Raw genomic sequence first — 22118 nt, 5'->3', positions numbered from 1 at the left:
GCAGTATGTGCTCATAACTATCTGTTATGTCTACCGTCTGTTTCAGTTGGTTTCTCTTTCATAATTAGAGGGTCTGATTTGGAGTTGCTTCTATTTGTTATTGATAATGTTGTGCATTAAGATTTGTTAAACTCGGGGCGCCTGGGTGGCTCAGATGGTTAAGCATCTGCCTTCGGCTCAGGTCATGATCCCAGGGTCCTGGGATCGAGTCCCGCATCAGGCTCCCTGCTCCTTGGGAGCCTGCTTCTCCCTGTTTCTCTCTCTCTCTCTGTCTATCATGAATAAATAAATAAAATCTTAAAAAAAAAAAAATATTTGTTAAACTCCACAGAATTAAGTGCCTTTCTGGGTGGCCTCAATTCATCTGCAAAGGCAACTTCCACTGATGTGGCCTTTTCCCTTTTCTGTTTCACTAGTTTGTGGCTAATTTGAGGGTTTCAGTCAGTTCACCATAGCCACAGATGGCATCAACACCCCAGGTGGCCCAGAAGAGGATTTGCGGGGCTGTGGCGTCTCGGCTCCTTCAGAGAGACCCACAGGGAAATGAGTGATGTGGCTGTGGTTTTGTGTCTCTGTCCCTCTCACACCTCTCCTCCCGGCATCCTCATATCTGCCTCTGGAGCCTCTACCTCTGCCCGTCCTGGAGGCCAGCTTAGGTGTTCCCTGCTACAGGGTTACTGCCTACATAAGGTGGGAGCTGATAAGTGTTCCCAGTGGGACCCCTCCCCAGCGTGTACTTGCATGAAAAATTGATCTTGGATATCCAAAAGTCCTTCACAAAGCTTAACTCAACGGGTCTCTCCCAGTTCTCTCAGATTGTAACTTCACACGTTTTTACGGTCAACAAAACGCTTTCGTGCACGGTGTCAGCTGAGCTGCTGAATCACCAGGTGAAGTCGGGGGAAGTGGTGGGGAAGCCAAGGACGGGTGACCTGGGCAGAGTGTGGAAGAGGTGGCAGGGCCAGAACCGGGTTTTTCTGAGCTCTCCCCCCCACCCCCCGCCTATGTTTTGCCTTGTATCGTGGTTCTTGACAGATCCATCCCTCATTCTCATAGCCTGTAATGGGGTGTAGTAGATGCGTGTTCAGTCTGAACACCTGGGACGAAGAGTAGGTCTGCCCCTCACAAGCAAGTGGACAACAGTGAAAATGACAGTAACAGCTCCCCTGTATCCAGTACTTTCTAGGTATGAGGAATCGCATGCGTATTATCTCATTGTCTTAATCAATTTGGGCCGCTAATACCAGAGACGAAGTGGTTTCTAAGCAGCAAACATTTATTTCTCACAGTTCTGGAGGCTGGGAGGTCTGAGATCAAGGTATTAGCAGATTGGGTTTCTGGTGAGGGCCCGCTTCCTGGTTCATAGACGGCCATCTCCTCTCTGTGTCCTCACCTGGTGGGAGGGGCAAGCGAGCCCTCTGGAGTCTCTAATAAGGGCACAGTCCCTTTCATGAGAGCTCCTAATCACTTCCCAAAGGCCCCACTTCCACATACCATCACACTGGGGGTTAGGTTTTAACTGGTGAGTTTTGGGGGACACCAACATTCAGTCTGTAGCACTCAGGTAATACTCCTGACAGCCCCAGAGGCATGTGCTGATACCCTGTTCTATAGAGGAGCTTAGAGCAGGGTTTCACGGTCACTAACAGATGCTGCTCGCAAGAAAAGCCATGTTTTGTCTGCTTTTAGCTTGTGATGATCCAGTTTCTTCATTGGTCGTTGAGACGTTTAAACAAGATAAACAAGTGTCTAGCATGGTGCCAGCCAGACTGACCCGTGGTGAGCTCACAACAAACGCTAGGTCTTTCTGCCCTTTCCCTTGAGCCTAGGGACTTAGTCATGCTCCCCACCCCCCTCCCGCCCCCTACCATGTAGATATTCCCTGCAGTATAGTGCTTTGCATAAGTTGGTTCTCAGTAAATGTTCATTGAGTTAATTGGAAATCAAAGCTGAGAGTGAGGAAATCAGTTTGCTTTCCTAAGCAGGTGGAGGAAATAAATGAAGCAGCCACACTACGGAGGCTGATGGTATCTGTGTTGGAGCACAGTGACACCAGAGTTGTGGCTTTGTCCCTAACCACTGTTCCCTGGTTCTTTGCCCATCGCTCTGGCTGTCCTTTCTTAGTCTCCTTGGTGGGCTTTCGGTTCACCTTCATCTTCCTGTATCTGACGGTTCTGTCTATGCTGATAACTCGCAAATCCCTTTCACAGCACCGACCTCCTTCCTGCAGGCACGTTTGCATCAACACCTCCTCAGCCTAGAGCCCCACACCTCATACATAGCATATCCTGTATTGAGTCCATTATTCCCTCATCCCGCTTAGCTGGTTTTCATTTTAAGCTCATTCGAATCACTTCAAGTAACGATGGTTTTATTGTAAGGATACACATGTGAGAGAACCTGTTAAAGCTGAAAAAACAAAAAACAAAGCCAGGCCCCAGGGGAAGAGAAACCAGAGTGGATTAGGAAAAGGGGGACCCCAGAGCAGCTCTTGGAACATTAACAGTAGGGCTTAGCATGCTTTCAGTCTGGTTGCCATTGCTAACCTTATTCAGCTATCCTCCGGACTCTGCCCTACTTTGTACTTGTTACTGCGTGGCTGGTCCACTCTACAGACTGTGTGGCTTTTTTTTTTTCTTTTTTTTTAACCTCATAGCCTCTGTTAACTTTCCTTTTCCTCATCTTGCCCATAGTGTCTGCTTCTGCATAACCCTGGCTTGCCTTGTCCCCTCACTCCAGCTCATGGAGTCTCTGTGCATTCTGCCAGCTTTAGCTCCCACTGAATGCTCCCACTGGATCCCCCTGAATCATGCTCTCAGTATTTTTGCAGTTCAAACTTGAGAGAATCTGACTGCCAGGCACATCTTTTCTTGCCAGGCCACCTTGCTAGCTGTTGACCAGCATATGGATTGTCTATCATTGGGTCAGATCCAATCCAGTCAGCTCTGGCCAAGGGTGGGACCTCGGGGCTGTGTTTCTCCCAGTGTGTTTCTACAACCCAAATGTCCTATGTTCAGTGAAAAAGTCAGTTGTAAAGGATTGCATATTGCATGATTCCACTTATGTGAAATGTCCAGAATAGGCAAATCTATAGAAACAGACCAGAGATTAGTAGTTGCCTAGGGCTGGGGGTAGGGGCAGGAAATTGGAGGATGATGGCTAAGGAGTGTGGTGTTTCTTTGGGGTCATGAAAATGTTCTAAAATCAATTGTGGTGATGGTTGCAAAATTCCATGAACATGCTAAAAGACATTGAAGTGTACACTTTAAGTGGATGAATCGTATGGTAAGTGAATTATGTCTGAATAAAGGTGTTTTAAAATAAGAGTGTTTGGTAGGGCAGTTTTCCATAGAAGGGGCTGAGGACTAGGCAGATACTATATCCTCCTTAATTGTTTTATCTTAATAAGTGCCTTCACTTTTTACCCATTTTGCCAAATCTTAACTCTGAAATTCATCCTGACATCCCCACCTCTTTCAATTTAATGATTACCTACTTCTCCGATGCCAACACTGATGAGTGCGGTAGTTGGGCCTCAGTCTGGATCAGGTGCCCATCCTCTCTGCTCCAAAAGCATCTCATGCTTGGGCATCTCATTTATTATTCCATATTATAATTGAGACCCTGCTAGCAAGTCTCTGAGGGCCTTTCATTTCCATTCCTATAATTCTACCTGATGATCTAGGTACCTATGAAATTTTATGTGGATGGGATGGGTGAATGGGTTGGAATGAAGGGATGAATGAAAGGAAAGGGCCATTGTCTCTACCCATGACTACAGCCTGCTTTTAGAAATCTTACCAATTCCCTAAAATATGTGTGCCAATGGGAGAATGAATGAGGAATAGGTAGATCAGTATAGCTCCACCATTGTGATCACAGAAGAATCCAAAACACAAATGATGTTAATGTGGTTTAGCCTGTTACTGCTGGAGTAGTTATCTGGGGCAACTGACAAACTTCCAAGGACTCAGTTTCCACTCACTGTGATCTGAGTTGAGTTTCCAGTGTGCCCTGTGGTTTGATATGCTCCTTGGGGTAAGGGCAGACTCAGTGCTAACAACACATTATAGACCCGACGTTTCCAGTCATTTGTCTTCTGTGCCAAGCCCCTTGACTGAAAGATCTGGGGCATCAGGAGAGGCAAGAGAGGAATGGACTGCTCAGAGAACAACGATTGATTTGAAATACGAAACATCTTATTGATAAAAGCAAAGCCTCGACGGAAGGAAGCAGTTTGATATAGCACACTGTCTGAAAAAAATCATGTGCATCTGTTTAGCACAATATACAACATAATGACAGCAATCTTCCCTGTTTGTATCTATTCATCTGATTATACAGAGTAACAATTCTTTTAGTTACACATTTATTTACCCAGGGATTCTTTTAATGGATAATAAGTTAGTAAATCAGATAGCATGTGTTCTGGATAATACTTTAGTAAACTGTCTACCACACAAGACAGTTGCAATTCACATTTTATATAACATCCAGTGTTCCATTAATACACATAGCACAATGTGAGGCTCTTCAAGAAGGACAAAGCAGATTTTAATGATTATTTAATATTGTTTGATCTAGACACATATTATGTTGAAAAGCTACAGACTTCAATCCTGCAATGCACCGCAGATGTGATGAGAAGTGTGGACGTATTTGAAGTAGAATCCAGTGGCCTTCTTTTGATGTAGTTGCCATGGTTGTTGGTACTCAAGTTCCCTGTCTCTGACTCAACAATTACATTATGAGCTTTTTCTAACTGGTGAAAATGCAAACTCGAACCCCGAAATGCATATATTGCTTCATGGCAAGATAATGAGCACTAAAGAAGAGAGGATCGTGTTTAACTTAAGTCATTGAAATATGATAATAAAAATATAAATAATTCTCTCTTTCTGAAGTGAACACAGAAGTCAACACAATTTTTGTTCCTTTCCAGAATGTTGAATGGAACGGGAAGTCTTACTGTTTAAGACTTGAATGGAAGATGGGAAAAGGGCCCTGCTAGGGAAAGGGCTCGCTGCCCCCCCTCCCCCGGGGTCGGGCTGCCAAGAAAACACAGCTGTTGCCCTTGCAAGGCCCACATGTAAGGATGACCTCTGACTTACCCAACAGTATCTACTTCGTCTGTGCCTCATCGCAAAGCTCATGGGGCTTCTCAAGGTTATTAAAATGAGATCTGTTGTGGTCTTAATGCCACATTGTATATCTTATTTTAAAGAAAATCCATTGGGTCAGATTCCCATTGCACCCCAGTATCACCGGAAGGGGATACCGGAACCGTTATTATTCAGCAAGTCATTGAACAGGGAGCATTTGCAGGCATTCTCTGGGCTGTTCTGAGGCATTTCCTAAAGGGAGAAGAGTCTACATGTTAGATCTGATCAGATATAGACAACAGCAAGACCTTTCTGTTCCTCCCATGGGGAGGCATGTGACGGTATTATTGGATATGGACTCGTTGCTGCAAAATGTGACACTCACACTTGGCTTGTTCTTGCACAGTCCCACCAGACAAGCTCCTTAGCCAGGGCCTCCACAGCTTTGAGAAGGCAATTCCTTGGGACAGGATGAAAAGACATTGGATATTTGAGCTACTTTCTTGAAATAATTTAGCAAAATCACATTTGTTTTAGAGTATTAAACAAATTGAAGATACATGGGGGGAATTTGGCATTAATAGTATCTACTGTTTACCAAGCATTTTCCACATATTTTCTTATCTAATAGTCCCAGGGGCCCTCGGAAGTAGGTATTATCACCTTCTTTTTCCAGACGCGGAAACAAGATTCAAATTTGTACAGTCAGGGGCAATGCCAGTCTCTGAAGCCAGCACTAGCTGCCTCCAAAGCCTGTGTATTTTTTTTTGCTTCAAGCCTTGATGCAGAGTAGTGTTCTCTGTGAGTTAAAAATACACCATTGCCCCTGTTCCACCTAGAGATTCTGAAGAAATTGGTCTGGACTGGGGCCAGGGCATCGGCATTTTTAAGAAACGCATCCAGTGATTCTACTAAGGAGCTAGGGTTAAGAAACCACTGGGTTACAGCATACCACCCACAAAATCACAACCCCACTGTAAGTTACATATATTCACCTGAACTATGTAAGGTCACAATTGACTAATATCATGCCATTTGTATTGGGGGACAGATAAGAAAAAGTGGATGCCCTTGAACACATTTATCAATCCTTTCTATAAACTCCTCATGCATTAGGCATTTCATAGGGAGATTTTGGATTGTATGAGCCTCTTTTTTTTTTTTTTTTTTTCCAATTCAGCAAGCGTCTTAATATGTTTTAAATAAGCTCATTGAGCTATGTTCTAGTAGTGGCTGTATTGTACCAAATCCATTCAAGAAACTCAAGAAAGGAAATGATCAAATGAAACTATATCTTTGACCACAGGGTCAAAAATTGGGTTAAAGTTTAAAATGTAGACATTTCCGATTGTTACTTTCTTTTCTTCATTTTCATGATCTCAAAACTCTTATTTGACTGGATCTTTGTTTTAATAACTAGAATCTAGCTGTTCGCCTGGCAAGCTATTCTGGTGCTCCAGACGTCCATTCTGTGGATGAGACATGGTAAAACCTAAATGCTATTAAACGTGGATTTGCATTTGAATCATAACTAACTTCTTTTTGTTGTTTTTTTTTTTTGGTGCCATGAGTACTTTCTTTTAACACGTTAGTACCATTACTTTCCCCAAGGCCATGAGGGCTATTTCTAAGGCACAAAAATTCTCCACAAAAAAACCCCAAACCAAAAAACAACCCACTCATAATCTAAGAGTTAAATGATCTAAGCAATATGGTTGTGGTTAGAAATATTAATGCTTATTGGAGGAAATGCTCCAAAATGTTAACAATGACCATCCTTGTTGATTAGAGGTACATGTAAAAAAAAAAAATCCAAACTAAACCCAAACACAAACATTTTTTAGATTTTTAAAACTGTTTATATTTGTAGTCCTATTTATCATTTTCTTGGAAGACAATGGCTCTGGGTCATTTTCAGGAGTCTTTTTTTTTTTTTCCCTTTCCTTTCTTCCTTTTCTTTCTTTCTTTCTTTTTCTTTTTAAAATTGCATCTTAGTTCAATGACTTGCTCTAATAAAAGCCTTTTATTTTAAACATATGGGAGTAGAGATTAAAAACACTGACATTTTTGCTGAAAATCTTCTAAAATGAACAAAATATGCTTCCAAAGCTTTCTCAGACTTGAATTTCTTTGAACCACTCTGTTTCAATATACATACATACACATAGATAGATAGATATGTATATATGTATATTACCTGATTCTGATTCCAGATTTCACTGAAGAAATAAAAGCAAAGCCCTACGTATGGTTTAACAAGAAAGAAGATAAGCAAAAATAAGGGGGCTTAATTCCCACAAAAAGCTTTTAACATCACACTATATCAGGATTAAGAAAACAGATACTGTAGCCAGAATGACGGTAGTTGATCCTGGTCACATGACCTGAGCAAGCCACTTTACCTCATTTGCCTCAATTTTTTCATCTGCCAGATGGGATTCATATTTGGTAACTTCTCAATGGGGTTGTTGTGAGGACTAAAGAAGTTAATATATGAAAAGTGCTTAGAATACTACCTAGCACGTGGTAAGTTCTCAATATATGATAGATATTTTTGTTATTATTTTAAATGGAATAGATACTTAGATCAATAGCAGAGCTAGTTAAATTATACAAAGTCTAATGTGGATAGCCTATGTTTTAAAAAAGATTTTCATTCTTGGGGCGCCTGGGTGGCTCAGTTGGTTAAGCGACTGCCTTCGGCTTAGGTCATGATCCTGGAGTCCTGGGATCGAGTCCCACATCGGGCTCCCTGCTCAGCAGGGAGTCTGCTTCTCCCTCTGACCCTCCTCCCTCTCATGCTCTCTGTCTCTCATTCTCTCTCTCACAAATAAATAAAAAGATCTTAAAAAAAAAAAAAAAGATTTTCATTCTTAATTGAATGTTCCTAAGCAAGGAGAGGGCTCACAGGAGGCAGGTAGTGGGAAGTGGAGAGCTGCTCACTGTTTCCTCTCCTTGCTTCTGGGCAATGCAAAAACTTGAGTTGTTTTGTTTTTATCCCTAGATGCTGCCCTGGGAACTTCAGTAGATACTGGAGACAAGTTCAGAGTTATATCCTGATGGTCAGCAGTTTATATTCCTGACCAGGGCCATAGGCTAAGAGTTTAGCAAGAAACCATACTCTGAGCCTAGACTTGGACAACACAAAGACCTTTTACTTGGGGTACAGAAGGGTTGCAGCACATTTTCTTCCCTTCTTCCCCCACCTCCTCCTTCCTCCCCTCTTTCCTTCCTTCTCCCTTCTTTCTCATTCTCTTTTATTTTTTAAATTCATTATTATTTTTTTTTTTTAGCATTTCAGTTATTTTTAGTTAAAGAAAAACAGCCGCTTCCAAGGATGACAAAGTGAATTGAAAGTCAGAAGGAAGCAGGGTGTGGGCTGCTCAAAGCTCTTGCTCCAAAATCTAGAGGTGAGAAGTCCCTCCCAAGAACTCAAGGGTGATTGGCCAGCAGAGGGATGACTTTGATGACTTTGGTCACTGGATTCATCTAAATAGGCTCTCAGGTGATGTCCACCTGCCAGTTGGCTGACACTATTAACATTATTATTCTTGGGGGTATTAAATAAAGGAATGATGCAAGGAGCCAAGAGAGTGGATTCAGTTACATTCTGAATCACAATCAGGGAATAGTCTTAATCTGGTGCAACCATAATTTCATTTTTCTTGGAGCTAATTTGAAGGAAGGTGAGGTCATTCTGGGGGTTGATTTTACGCATGGCACTCCAGGCCTTCAACATGAAGTTGTGCATGAGTTTGGTATGCTGTGTAGTGGTGCACTTGTCTGTGCTGCTCTTGATGGGAATGCTTTCTGTGTTCACCGATGATTCCCTGCACTCCCTTCTGTCTCTGAAGTGGCTTCGGTGTCTCCTCCACCTTGCCATCTCTGACTGATCGGGTAGCTCTGTGTCACCAGCACTCAGTCCATCATTCTCTTTTTTTTTTTTTTTAAAGATTTTATTTATTTATTCATGAGAGACAGAGAGAGAGAGGCAGAGGGAAAAGCAGGCTCCCCACAGAGCAGGGAGCCCGACGCGGGACTCAATCCCAGGACTCTGGGATCATGACCTGAGCCGAAGGCAGACGCTTAACCGACTGAGCCACCCAGGCACCCATCATTCTCTTTCTTTAAAAAAATTATCTATTCTAAAAAAAAATCCCTTTATGTCCCTGTTTGATCAATAAAAAGCAATGAATAAAAATGGAATGTTAACTAAAAAGTTAATTCTATTGCTAATGTAGCAAATAGCATACACTGCTTGTTCAGTGTTGGTATTCTGTGCATGTATACTAGTATTGTTGGGTCTCCCTGGGAGATGAACCCCCAAACATGCATAAACATAGAGTTCATCCCCCCTTTCCTTTTCCTCCTCCTCATCCTCAGGAATCCTCCTTCAGCCTGCTGGGGGGAAGGGGTGTTGAGGGAGAAGTTGCTAGCTCTTTTGGCTAGGATTTCTCACCTTGCTCCAGCTTGGAGGGCCCTTTAGAGCCCCTGGACTCTTAAAGAATGCATTTCTTAAATCTCTATGAGCTTTTACTTAACTATTGCATTCGATTACAACATTCTTTCCAGCAGCATTAAATATTAGAATAAAAATGATTTTCAAAAATACTCTTCATGTCTTCTTTTATAACTTGGACCACATTTTGAGTGCATGCAGCTAACTACAAGGCATTCTTTCCTTGGCTATAAGTTCAGATGTCTTGTCTTCATTATGGAACAGTCCCACACAAGCCCCAAATTGCTCATATTTCACTTTTATGTCTTTCGACTCACTTAGTATATTATTCTTAAATCATCTATTAAAATTCTTGACTAAGTTTCCTTTAATTTTTGCCTCTACTCTTTGATATCCCCTCTGCCCTAAAGCTTATACCTATTTTCTCCTTAAAGAAACACAGTAGGCCTAAATGATCTTGTTTTTGCATATATTCCTCCCATGATAGGTTGTTCTTTTAGTGATTACCAGTCCTGGGCTTGCCACCTACCTTAGGATAGAGAAACTTAAATATCATTGCCTATGTTTGGTTGAGGACCAGTAAATCTGATGAGTCACAGTTAAGTCATCAGACCAGGAACCAAGAAAAAGGACTTAAAAATGATGCATGAAGCCATCTTTTATTAGAATATAGGTTTTTGGGGTCTGGATGGATCTCAGAAATAAATGAGGTATGTCAGACATTTTCTAGATGAAGAAACCAAAGACCTAGAAGGTTACTTTTATTGATCAGGTGCCACACAAATAGTTAGTGGTAAAGTTAGAACTAAAGTCTAAGCATCCTGACACCTCCTAGCATAGCACTTTCATTCATTCATTCATTCATTATCTTCTTTCCTTCCTTCCATATTTTTTCATGCCTCCTGTGTACATGTTTCATAATAAACAAGGGACCAGTAGTGATTTATCTTTGGAATTAAAAACCTGGACAAGCATATGATCTGACAAGTAGGAGAGTACTAAATAGACACATAGAAATAAGAACAACTCTGGAAAATTTGATTAGTGTGGTCCCTGCCAGTATAATGTAATGTTTCGTTATAACACATACTGCAACACTCTTACTGTAATACTATAGAACCTTGATCTAGAACAAGGCAAAAAGAACGAAAGGACAATAAGGAAGTACACATACACTTTCAAACCCATACACAGAGATGGAGCTGCCTCAGATGTAATTCAGCAGACAATTAGTACACTGACATTTTGGCAAAATTTCTGGGCATTTCCATAAATCCTTTTTAGATTCTTTTTCCCTCCAGCTCAGCAAGACGGTCACATTTTTCTGGGCCTCAGACAAACAATAGCCTCCAAATGATATTTAAGAACAACCCCCTAGCATGACAACGGAGGCTCAACCCATCTCGGAAAAAGGAAGGTCACCATATGCCCTGTGTTCTTTGTGCATGGCCTTGCTGCCATTTTACAGCTGCCTTAGCCTTTGTATTTTACTTTGGGAGACAAGGGCTCAACTAAAATGCATAAAGCGGATTTAGGATTAAGCATCATCTTCTATCTCTCTAACCTGTAACATCTTTCATCCTAACAAAGGTGGGAGGAGCTGAAGAGAGAGCTGGGGCTAACAGGAGGAGAGCGAGGAGGAAACCAGCAGACAATGGGGGGGCAGGGGAGAGAGCCATCTTTTCTAAACTTGCTGTCCCTCTCACCCTCATTTTTTCTTCATCATACAGAAGCACCATCTGTTCACACACTTGATGCGTTTGCATTTGTTTTCCATTCAGTAACAGCTTATATAGGAAGCAGATTATGAAGAGACCAAATATGCCACCGACTGGATCAGTGACTGTACATTGTTCATACCCTTTAAAACTTTGCAAAAACACTGCAGCAAGCTCTGTGTGGGTCCTGACCAGTGCCTAGCTCCGGTGTGCTGGCCTTGATTAGCACCACCTGACTTTGATTAGCCCCTTTATGCCAAAGCCTCTCAGTGTTTATGCACTTCATTTATACTATATTTTAAAGTAGGCTTAAATGATGTTTTCAAAAATTTTTCTAGTGTGCTAGCTTAACAAGAGCATAAACAATTTGAGAACAGGGAATTTATGGTCTATTTTCTGCTGTATGCCCCTTACTCTGGTCAACCAGAGAGTCGACTCTATAATACATTGACATTTGGCAAAATATCCAGGAGTTCTTTTAAATGTGTAGACTTATTTGATCATACTTTCAGAACTAACATGTGAGAATAAATTACAGGAGAGAGAAGTGGTTATAGATATCAAAAGATCACTTTTTGCTATCTCAAAATAGAAAAGATACACTGTACTGTCTTTGACATTTTTAGACATCCCTGAAGAAATGATCCAGTTGCAGTGATCTTCACACTGGGTCAGAGTATGTCCCAGTTATGTGATTCTGATATGCAAAAAGGACCACATATAATTCCATTGAGCTGATATACTCAAGATCATGTTCCCAATATCATTGGACATTTCAGTTATTTTAAAACTTTCAACTATAAATAATGCTGGGTCAAATCTTTGTGCGCAGAGCGCTTTCTATTTTTAGAATTAGTTTCTTAGAGAGTATTACCAGAAGTGGAATCATAAAATCAAATGAGTGATATTTTGAATTTAATCTTCAAACTCTACTGTTTAAGAAAAGTTTACTGTTTTGAGTAGTGATATGGAAGTCAGGACCCCTAATTCATCATTGCATTTATACATCTTCATCGAGACTTTGTTGAATACTCTTGATACATCATTTAACTAGAGTTTGCAGCTGTTCAAACAAAATTTAATCTTTATTTATCTGAAGTACCCCCTTTTTTTAAAAAAAAGATTTATTTCTTTTCGAGAGAGAGCATGAGCTGGGGAAGGGCCAGAGGGAGAGGGAGAAGGAGAGAAAGAATTTTAAGCAGACTCCACGCCCAGTGGGGAGCCTGATGCAGGGCTAGATCCCAGGACCCTGAGATCATGACCTGAGCGGAAATCAAGAGTTAGCCTCTTAACCGACTGAGCCACCCAGGTGCCCCTATTTACCTGAAGTACCCTTAAGATCTAAGAGTATAAATTGCTATTAAGATTATTCTTTAGGGGGTGCCTGGGTGGCTCAGTCGGTTAAGTGTCCAACTCTTGATTTCAGCCCAAGTCATGATCTCAGGGTCCTGAGATCAAGACCCATGTGGGACTCTGCGCTTGACATGGAGTCTGCTTAAGATTCTGTCTCTCCCTCTCCTTCTGCCCAACCCCCCACTCCTGAGCACATGCATTCACTCTCTCTAAAAAAAAGGAGATTATTTATTTTTCTTAGAAATTCCGTGAACATTTATTTTATTTTACTTTAAAGATTTTATTTATTTATTTGACAGAGAGAGACACAGCGAGAGAGGGAACACAAGCAGGGGGAATGGGAGAGGGAGAAGCAGGCCTCCCGCAGAGCAGGGAGCCTGATGCGGGGCTCAATCCCAGGACCCAGGGATCATGACCTGAGCCAAAGGCCGACGCTTAATGACTGAGCCACACAGGCGCCCCTTCCGTGAACATTTAAGCACTGCTAGAGGAAATGAGTGAGTGGATTAGATACTTACTTAAGACTTGAATGTGCTATTCTGGTATTATAGTACATTCTGTACATACCATAAATTGGCTAGACATCAGATTACAAAAGGCAAAAGGGCAATAAAGAATTGTCAGATTTTAAACTCTAAAAGGGCAATAAAGAATTGTCAAATTTTAAACTCTAAATGTCATTGATTAATGATTATACACTGATTTTTTTAAAGAGCCAAATTTAACTCTGATACAATTTTTGATCCTATTTCATATTTCCTTGGGGATTTTTTTTTTTTAAGATTTTATTTATTTATTTGACAGAGGAGAGACACAGCGAGAGAGGGAACACAAGCAGAGGGAGTGGGAGAGGGAGAAGCAGGCTTCCCGCGGAGCAGGGAGCCCGATGTGGGGCTCGATCCCAGGACCCTGGGATCATGACCTGAGCCGAAGGCAGACGCTTAACGACTGAGCCACCCAGGCGCCCCTCCTTGGGGATTTTTACTGTGTTTTAAAAATTTAGATTAGTGGAGCAGAAAAATCTCAGATATCCATTTTAAATTGAAATTGCCTTGTAGATTTCAAGAGTTATTTTATGTTGAACTACTTGTGGACTCAAACTTTTTTTTTCAATCAATGCACCTAATTGTTTTAATAGTGTACACTTCTTGGTTAATAATTTCCCTTTCATTTCATTTGAGTCTAAACATTCTTTTGTTTGAATAGAGCTTTTATTTTTCACTCAAAGGCATCTGTGTATAATGTGCACAGGACAACTTTTGTGACGTATCACAGTGGCCAGGCTTAACCACAAATACGCTACTGTATAACTGGATCGATCCCCTTCCTATGTGTGCTCCTGGCACACTACTGACAATCTACTGAGAAGCATAAAAATCCTTGAACTTCTCACAGAATGGCCTTGGCCATTCCAGTGTAAAGCTTATAATAATTAATGTAATAGCTCCCAATTATCAGACAGAAGATAGTCCTCGGGCAAGATTGTGAATTTCGGGCGCCTGGGTGGCTCAGTCGGTTAAGCGACTGCCTGTGGCTCAGGTCATGATCCTGGAGTGCCGGAATCGAGTCCCGCATCGGGCTCCCTGCTCAGCGGGGAGTCTGCTTCTCCCTCTGACCCTCCCCCATCTCGTGCTCTCACTCTCTCTCTCATTCTCTCTCTCAAATAAATAAATAAAATCTTTAAAAAAAAAAAAGATTGTGGATTTCATTAAATCTTGTATTTTCCCCAGCTTGACTTTTCTTGGATCTGCTCTAATTTCTTTTGAATGCTGAGCCCATCTTAGTGTGCACAACTGAGGTGGGGTTACGTAGAGCTAGGTGAGTTGGAGAGAGAAAACCTGGCGCAGGTTCCCTACTGAGCAGAGAAGTGCAGACGTTTTTCAACCAATCCTGCCAATGGGTTCCAGTGCTTAAACACAGGAGGGGATCAGATGTGTCCCTTTAAAGTCTTTCGTCTGTATCAGCTCAGAGCATACAGACAGCAATCGAGGCAAGCCCAGGGTGTTATGGGAGCCTGGAATCACCTCTTGGGGTCACTCACAAGCCTGCAGATTTCTTTTACTTTTCCAGAAATTTGGAAAAACAGAACCCATTGTTCCCTGCTTCCATCCTAGCCTGGAGAGCATTGCAAGTGAGAGTATGAATTCCTGCTGCTTATCCCCACGAACAAAGCAACTGCTCTTTGGATGATGCCGCACAGAAGGTACTCCAGACTTCTCTACTCTTCGTAAGCCCCAGTCTCTTTAACAAGCATTCCCCTTGACCCACTTGAATTTGAGTGCATGTGATGTCACTTGAGTGTTGTCTTCGCTGTCACTCACTCCCCTTTCCAGGCCTAACCTCAAAACATTCCCTTACCAACCTCGCTCCCTCCTCTGCATTATAGCTCATTTGCTACAGGGGGATGGTGTGTGGATGGATTCTGTGGTGCTCACACAGATCCCCCTTCAAGGGCCTAGAATGTGCTGCTGATGACTCTTAGCCAGTCTTTCGCAGGGAATTGCCCTTGGCCAAGGTCATGCATGCCTGTGCCTGAGGCTGCCTGTATGCAGTGACTGGCCAAGGAGAGGAAGAGGGAAATAGGCCCAGCAGCCTTGGTCGGCTGCTACCACATCACAGTTCAACCTCTACCCCTGCCAGTCCCTCTCCTCTCACTCCCTCACAGGTAGTTGCTGCTGAGAACTGTCCCCCCAAAACCTCTTGCATGCAAATCTCAGAGTCTTAAGGTCTGTTTCCAGGGAATCTGACCTGTGACAGGGCATAATTCAGGTGGTGCCATATGCTACTTTGTAACAAGATCATTTGTACTGATGATGTCATTTTTAGGTGGTGCTAGAACTCGACAGGGACCAATAAATAGTTTTGAACTAATAGAGAAAAAGGACAGACAAGTTAGGCAAGTGTGGGATCAAAGCATCACCTTTACTACTGAGAAAGCTGATTGCAGGACTAGAACCTCTATCTACAGAAATAGGGTGGAAGTGCCTCTGCTCCCTGCCCCCGCAGTGCTGGAGCCCAGCCTGCCCCACAGAACATGCACGGGTAGGCGTGAAGAAGGCATGCTTCCTGCAGGCAGACCCTTCCCGAGGATGACTGAGGCTTTGTTCTTTGCCTCCATCGCATCCCTGAGTACATCACTCCACCTTCCCAGGGGAGGAAGGAAATGACAGGTGAGCCCAGGAATGTGATGCCAGGTAGCTTCCTACCCATAGAAAGTAAGGAGTGGGGAAACAATTCTCTCCTCAATAGGTGGCAACCTCCCTTTTGAATTCTCGGGAATTCGGTCCTTTAACAAATAGTTTTCCAATATCCTTAGTACCTATCATGTGACAGGCACTGTTTTAGGGAACTCAGATGTGAGCAACAGGCAAAAATCCCTGTCCTCGTGGAGGTTACAATCTAGTTGGGGACACAGAGATAAAAAAGGGCAATAAGGAAAATATGTAGTGGGAAGGGTAGTTATGAATGAGCAAGAGAAACCATAAAGTGGGGAAGGGTGGATGAGAGATCGTGAGAGATGGTGTCAGAAGGGATGTGGAGAAAGCCTCCCTTCTACTTGAGTACGATGGGACCAGGGGGTTAATATCTGCCACTGGAACTCTGCTGCCCATTCCAAGTCCCATGCCCTCCAACACTCCCTCTTTCACAGCCCCGCCTTCATCTCCAGCCCCACAAGATTCTTAATTGCTCTGTGAACATGAGCGTTCATGGCAGCCTTGCAGCCTTCTAGCCCATCCTCTTCGGGGGCAGCGACAGTCAGTGGCCTTGACTGTGGCCTTGACAATATGGGCATTCTGGGTGTTTACCCCTGGCAGAAGTTCAGCATTCCTTCTCTGTCTGCAGTTTTGCTCTTTGCCAGAGCCCAGTGCTGGAGCCAGGGACACAGGCAGCAACAGTTGTACCTTCAGCTTTGCTGCTGTAATGTGAACCCCGGAACAAGAGATTCTGTCAATGGTTGGGAACTAGGAATGGCCTTGGGGAGTCCTGGCATGGTGGATATTTCTTATTTTGTATTCCTCTGGCCTTCTCGGAATGCCACCCCCTTTCTTTGGGGGAGCTGTTTTAGCTACCCTATATAGACCAAATGGGGAATTCATACTTTTACGTGATCCCGCTTGCCTGTACATAGTGTTTGGTCAAAAGGTAGGCCCCTGGCCAAGGTGGGCTAATCATGGAAGTCACTGCCGTGGCCACAGTGACGTGTCCCCAGTATGTGACTCAAGAAACCAATCAGAAACTCCCCTAAAGTTTCAGTAACTAGACCTGGGTGGTAGAGAACTTTTTTCTCTTGAAGAAAGGCTGGGAGATGTGAGCCCATAGTTGCAGCAGCCGTGTCTCTGTTCTGTGAGGAAAACTGGGCTGTGGTAGGAGAGAGAGAAGCAGATCTACAGAGAGAGGAAGACCTGAGAGTCTGACTAGCCTGTGTCCCTGGCTCCAGGCATCTCCAGCCACACTCTTGCCCTTCAGGTCCTTGAGCCAGCACCTTCCCATTTTCTCCTAAGCTGGGTCAGGTTGGGTCTCAGTCACTTGGAATCAATAGAATCATGACTGCTGCCATCCTGGGTGAGAACCCAAAGAGTTCCCATTAGCTTCCCTACATCTTCTGCCTACCCTTCTTTGGAGGATTACTTCTTCCATGAAGCTTTTTCTGACTGTCCCAAGTAGAATCATCTCTTCCTCCTTCCTTTGTGCCCACACAGCTTTCTATTTCTTCATTCTCATCTCTTCTTCTCTTTGTGGGGCTTATAATCCTTAGTGCACTTAACTGGTTTACCCATCTGTCCCCATGTAGAGGGTAGAGATCGGTCTTCCTCTTATTTGTATTCCCAGAGTTGGCACATATGTGCTTTAGTATATCTTTGTTGATTGAATTAATACATGGATGGACAGATGGATAAGTACCAGTACCACTCAGTGGGTACCTCTATATGCCGGTCCTTTAATTTACATTACAAAATCCAGAGATTCTCTGGGCATTGAATTAATTCTGGGATTTTGGAAAGGATTTGAGCTCTCTCTCTCTCTCGCCCTCCCTCCCTCCCTCTCCCTCTCTCTGTGTTTCTCTCTCCCCCTTCCCTATCTCCCTCCCCCTCTCCACCTCCATCCCCTACTCCCTCCTTTTTTCCTTCCCTCCCACCCTCCCTCTCCTTCCCTCTCTCTCACCAGCACACACATCTCATTTATGACATTCACTTCTTTATACCTGATTTTTGTGTGTGTGTGTTTTGCATAGAAGCCATGTGCTTTTTAAGAGCAAGAGCCATATGTTATTCATCTTTCCACCCTCTAGGGCACCCAGCACAGTGCCTGGAGGAAATGGAGTTAAATGTTTTTTGAATAAACTCTCTATTTCCATATTTGGGTTTCTCTAGTTTCTTCAATTCAGATCATTTACACAGGTTTCTCCAAAGGGATCTATATGGGAGGGAAGTCATTGACTTCCTCACTTCCAGATAAATTTTATATGTAATAGCATTAATGAAAATTGTGAAAAGAAAAAGGGATCTATGCACAATACCACAGTATCATGTCCAATGTATGTATTACTACCATGTGGCGAGGCACTCATCAAGAAACATCAGTTGGGGGATGCCTGGGTGGCTCAGTCGGTTAAGCGTCTGCCTTCAGCTCAGGTCATGATCCCAGGGTCCTGGGATCGAGTCCCGCATCGGGCTCCCTGCTCTGCGGGGAGCCTGCTTCTCCCTCTGCCTCTGCCTCTCTCTCTCTATCTCTCATGAATAAATAAATAAAATCTTTAAAAAAAAAAAAAAGAAACATCAGTTGGTGGAACAGTTCTTCCTTGTATGGACTGTCCAGCATATTGACCCATCCTTTCAAATGCCAGCAGATCCCTTCATCATTGTGGCAAAGCAAAAATGCCAGTATAGTTAATTTTTCAAAATATTAACCACAAGTGCATCTTCTGCATTAAAAGAAAGTTCATCAGGTGCTTATTTATTTATTTTTGCTATTTAAAAATGTTTGCGCCTTATTATTGTAACAATAGTATATGCTCATTATGGAAAAGTCTGAAAAGACAAATAGAAATAAAAAGTATCCATTCTTCCACCCTTTTAAGGTTAGCCACTTTCCCACCTTGATGCATGTAATTCCACTTTTCCATCCACGTGTGCAAACAAAAAGAGCATTGTGCTATATATTCTGTTGTGTAACCTGCATTTTCTCTTAACAATATAAACAGCTCTTTATTGCTGATAAAGACATTTATCTAACATTATTTTTAATGACTGGCAGATTATTTTATTTTCTGAATATACTCTAATGTATTTTCTCAATCCCCTATTGCTGGACTTTTGGTTGCTCCCAGCATTTATGATTATTAACAATGGTGCAGTGAACCTCCTTGTTCCATCTTTTTGTAACTTCTCGTTGTTTAGTTATGATGATAAGCTCCTAGAGTGGAATGTACAATTTAAAATCTTTTGAGACATGCTGACAAATGCCCTTCCCCATAGCCTTTAGTTTGGGCTGCTTTTTTTTTTTTTTTTTAAAGATTTTATTTTTATTTATTTGAGAGAGAATGAGATAGAGAGAGAGAGAGCATGAGAGGGGGGAGGGTCAGAGGGAGAAGCAGACTCCCTGCCGAGCAGGGAGCCCGACGCGGGACTCGATCCCGGGACTCCAGGATCATGACCTGAGCCGAAGGCAGTCGCTTAACCGACTGAGCCACCCAGGCGCCCAGTTTGGGCTGCTTTTATAGGTTTCTTTGTAGCCACTGAACGAACTTCTTGTCACCCTGTGGTAACTCCAAAGTAGTGCCAGGAGAACCCTGTTTTCCCCAGACCTCCTCAAAACCTCTCCCAAATCCCAAAATTAATTCTAGTTTTTTACCACCATTTTTCCTCAGAGTGACCTGTTTTGTCATTTAATGACCACCCTGAAAAATTGGGGCACAAAGGCACAAGAAACATTTTAAGTCAGGAAAAGTAGAAAAACCTATAGAGAGCCTCATAGGCATGTCATAGAATCAATGTAATTTGATCATTATGTCTCTTAAATACTATTTTGAATATACTCATTATGTATCTTTAAAATGCTATTTTGAAGTGCTACTTATTACTACTTGAGATGTAAATAGCCCGTTCTAGGTTAAAAACTGTATGGTTAGAAGGCTTCAAAAATAATGCCCTATGTACAGTTTTCGAAATATGGGACACAATTGCTATTCACCGGTCCCTTGCTGACAAGCCTGAGGCCGCCAATACAATGAAGCTGACACACATGTGTTTCTCATGGAAGCTTCTAGAGCACAACCCTGTAAGGCAAGGCTTAGACCCAAAGTCCTATGCTCAGTTGACTCACAGCCCCTACTTATCTCTATGTGAGGTCAAAATACAAATGCCAAAATTTCACTTTACCCAATTTTCTATTTTTGCTAATTGCATTTACCTTGCTCTTTTCCTTTATATCCTACACATGTTTGACATTTTAAAAAGGTGTTTTAGCCTCTGCATTTAAGCAAATTGGTTGACAGAACTCCCTAGTGAGTCGCAAACTTGGAGTTAATATTCATGGTGTCCTAAATTTTAACACTACCATCAAAGCAGCTTGGTCTGCCTTGGCTCCAGCTAAGTTTAGACTGTATTTAGAGTTACTTGCCTTTTTTTTTTTTTTTTTTTTAATGAGTTAGTTAACTTGGTCAGTTATTTCACTACTCTTCTTTACACAGGACAGTTAACTTATAATGTAACTTTTAAAAGCAGAGAATCCATAGTATGTTTGTGTTTGGACAAGAGAATGCTTTTCTGCCAGAGGTAAGGATCTTCTGGGTCTTACGTTCTAGAATGCCTTCTTTAGTAAAGAAGAGCAAGCAAATCTCTGGAATTACTGGAGAATGTCCTTCATTTTTGTTTTTAAAAAATGCTTGCTCATTTAATACTCTGTTAATGAGAAGGTATAGAGGACCCCAAAGTTGAGAGGATTGGTCACAAAGTGTGTAACATACTTTGACTTGAAAGTGACTCTGAAAAACAAGGTCATGATAACTTACCAATATGAAATAACAAACGCAGTTATCTCCAGGTATATATGGGGTTAAAATACTGCATATTACACATTCATATTTTTTCTTGCCGTTAATCCCTTCTTTGAAATTCCCACAACACATTCATAAATACCCGCTACTGTTCATATTGTCATCCTTGCCAAGAGGAAAAATACTAGACATTTCTTTCAAGATGATATTTTCTTTAGAACCATTGCTGTTTCCTTATTTGTCAAAGAAATATATGAGGGATGTCTTGTATTGAATGTGTATCCAAAATGTTCCCAGTTCATCACTCCGGGGTTTCCATCACATCATCTGAGACCCCATTCTGTTGAACAGTCTTGTAATTTCCACATATCTCTTCTGGCTGTCTCTTGTCTAATACAGTTGTCTGGCTCCTGACCGCTGTTCTGCTCTCCCCCCATTTTGTGACCAGTTTCCTTCTCTGTTGTTTTCTCTATCCTACTTTATCCTGAGAGTGTACACAGACCCTTCCTGCAATCCCCCAGTGGAAGATGACACCAGGCTGTAACTTTTGAGGGCTTGGGAGTAAGGGAAATGAATTAAATCCCAGAGGCCAGGACTGCAGACAGAATTGCTTTCAACATCTATCACCCCATCCATCACAGCGATACCCACCTGGACGCCTTTCTTCCTAGACTCTGTCAACAACCACTTTGCAGGACCTACTTATCTTTCTTAAAAGGGAGATAGTGTCCCCTTGCCCCACATAGCATCTTTATGTTTCTCTCACTGGAGTCCAGACCCAATCTTGTACAGATCAAGAAGAAGGAAAACATTCTTCTTTAACTAGGTCTTCCTCCTCTTTCTTTGTGTAAGAATTGTTCCTTCCCCAGGTTATGGTTATTTGAATATGTTTACTTCTTTTAGGGGCAACTCCTCCCCCGTGACTTGAAAATTCACTGGTTTGATGTCATATATGTCCCAGAATTTGGGTTAGTGGTTCAGGTTTGGGACTTTTGCGGAGGGGTCGAGCTTGGGCTATGTCAATTCCAGTCTTCCAACATGAGGACACTTCCTGTAGCCCATCTGGAGTCTATGTTGCCTAAATCCGTATTTACTAAGAAAATAATTTCCCTGAACAAAACCTAACTTCAGAAGCATAGGTCCTATTAAAAACTACATTCAACAGACATTGAAAAAGACACTGAACTTCCCAGTCAGAATATGTGCATTCTGGTGTTTCCAAAGAACAGCAAGAGTATTTGTCTGACATTTGCACACATCTGAATGATGGGTCTGGAAGCATGTGGAGGCAGTACTAGAAAAGAGATTTTATTGTCCATCACTCTACAGCAATTTTTCCCCAAATGCAAACCCAAAAAGTTTCTGTAAATCAAGTAAGTATGAGAAATACTAGCTAAAACAAGATTTCTTTCAAATCAGATATGTCTCAAGACTTTTGATTTGCTCTGTCCATTATATATCCTCCAGGGATAATATAACATGTTTCTCAA

General features: G+C 42.2%; 1 pseudogene; it reads right to left on the bottom strand.

The window, feature by feature from the left end:
* Positions 1 to 8387: 8387 nt before the first annotated feature.
* Positions 8388 to 22118, bottom strand: part of LOC145720740 (uncharacterized) — a 71097-nt pseudogene continuing 57366 nt past the window's right edge.

Source organism: Leptonychotes weddellii, chromosome 3, assembly GCF_054177405.1.
Source record: "Leptonychotes weddellii isolate Sample4059 chromosome 3, ASM5417740v2, whole genome shotgun sequence".
Classification (NCBI taxonomy): Eukaryota; Metazoa; Chordata; class Mammalia; order Carnivora; family Phocidae; genus Leptonychotes; species Leptonychotes weddellii.
The sequence above is the reverse complement of the archived record's forward strand: the minus strand, read 5'-3'. Positions and strand labels throughout refer to the sequence as shown.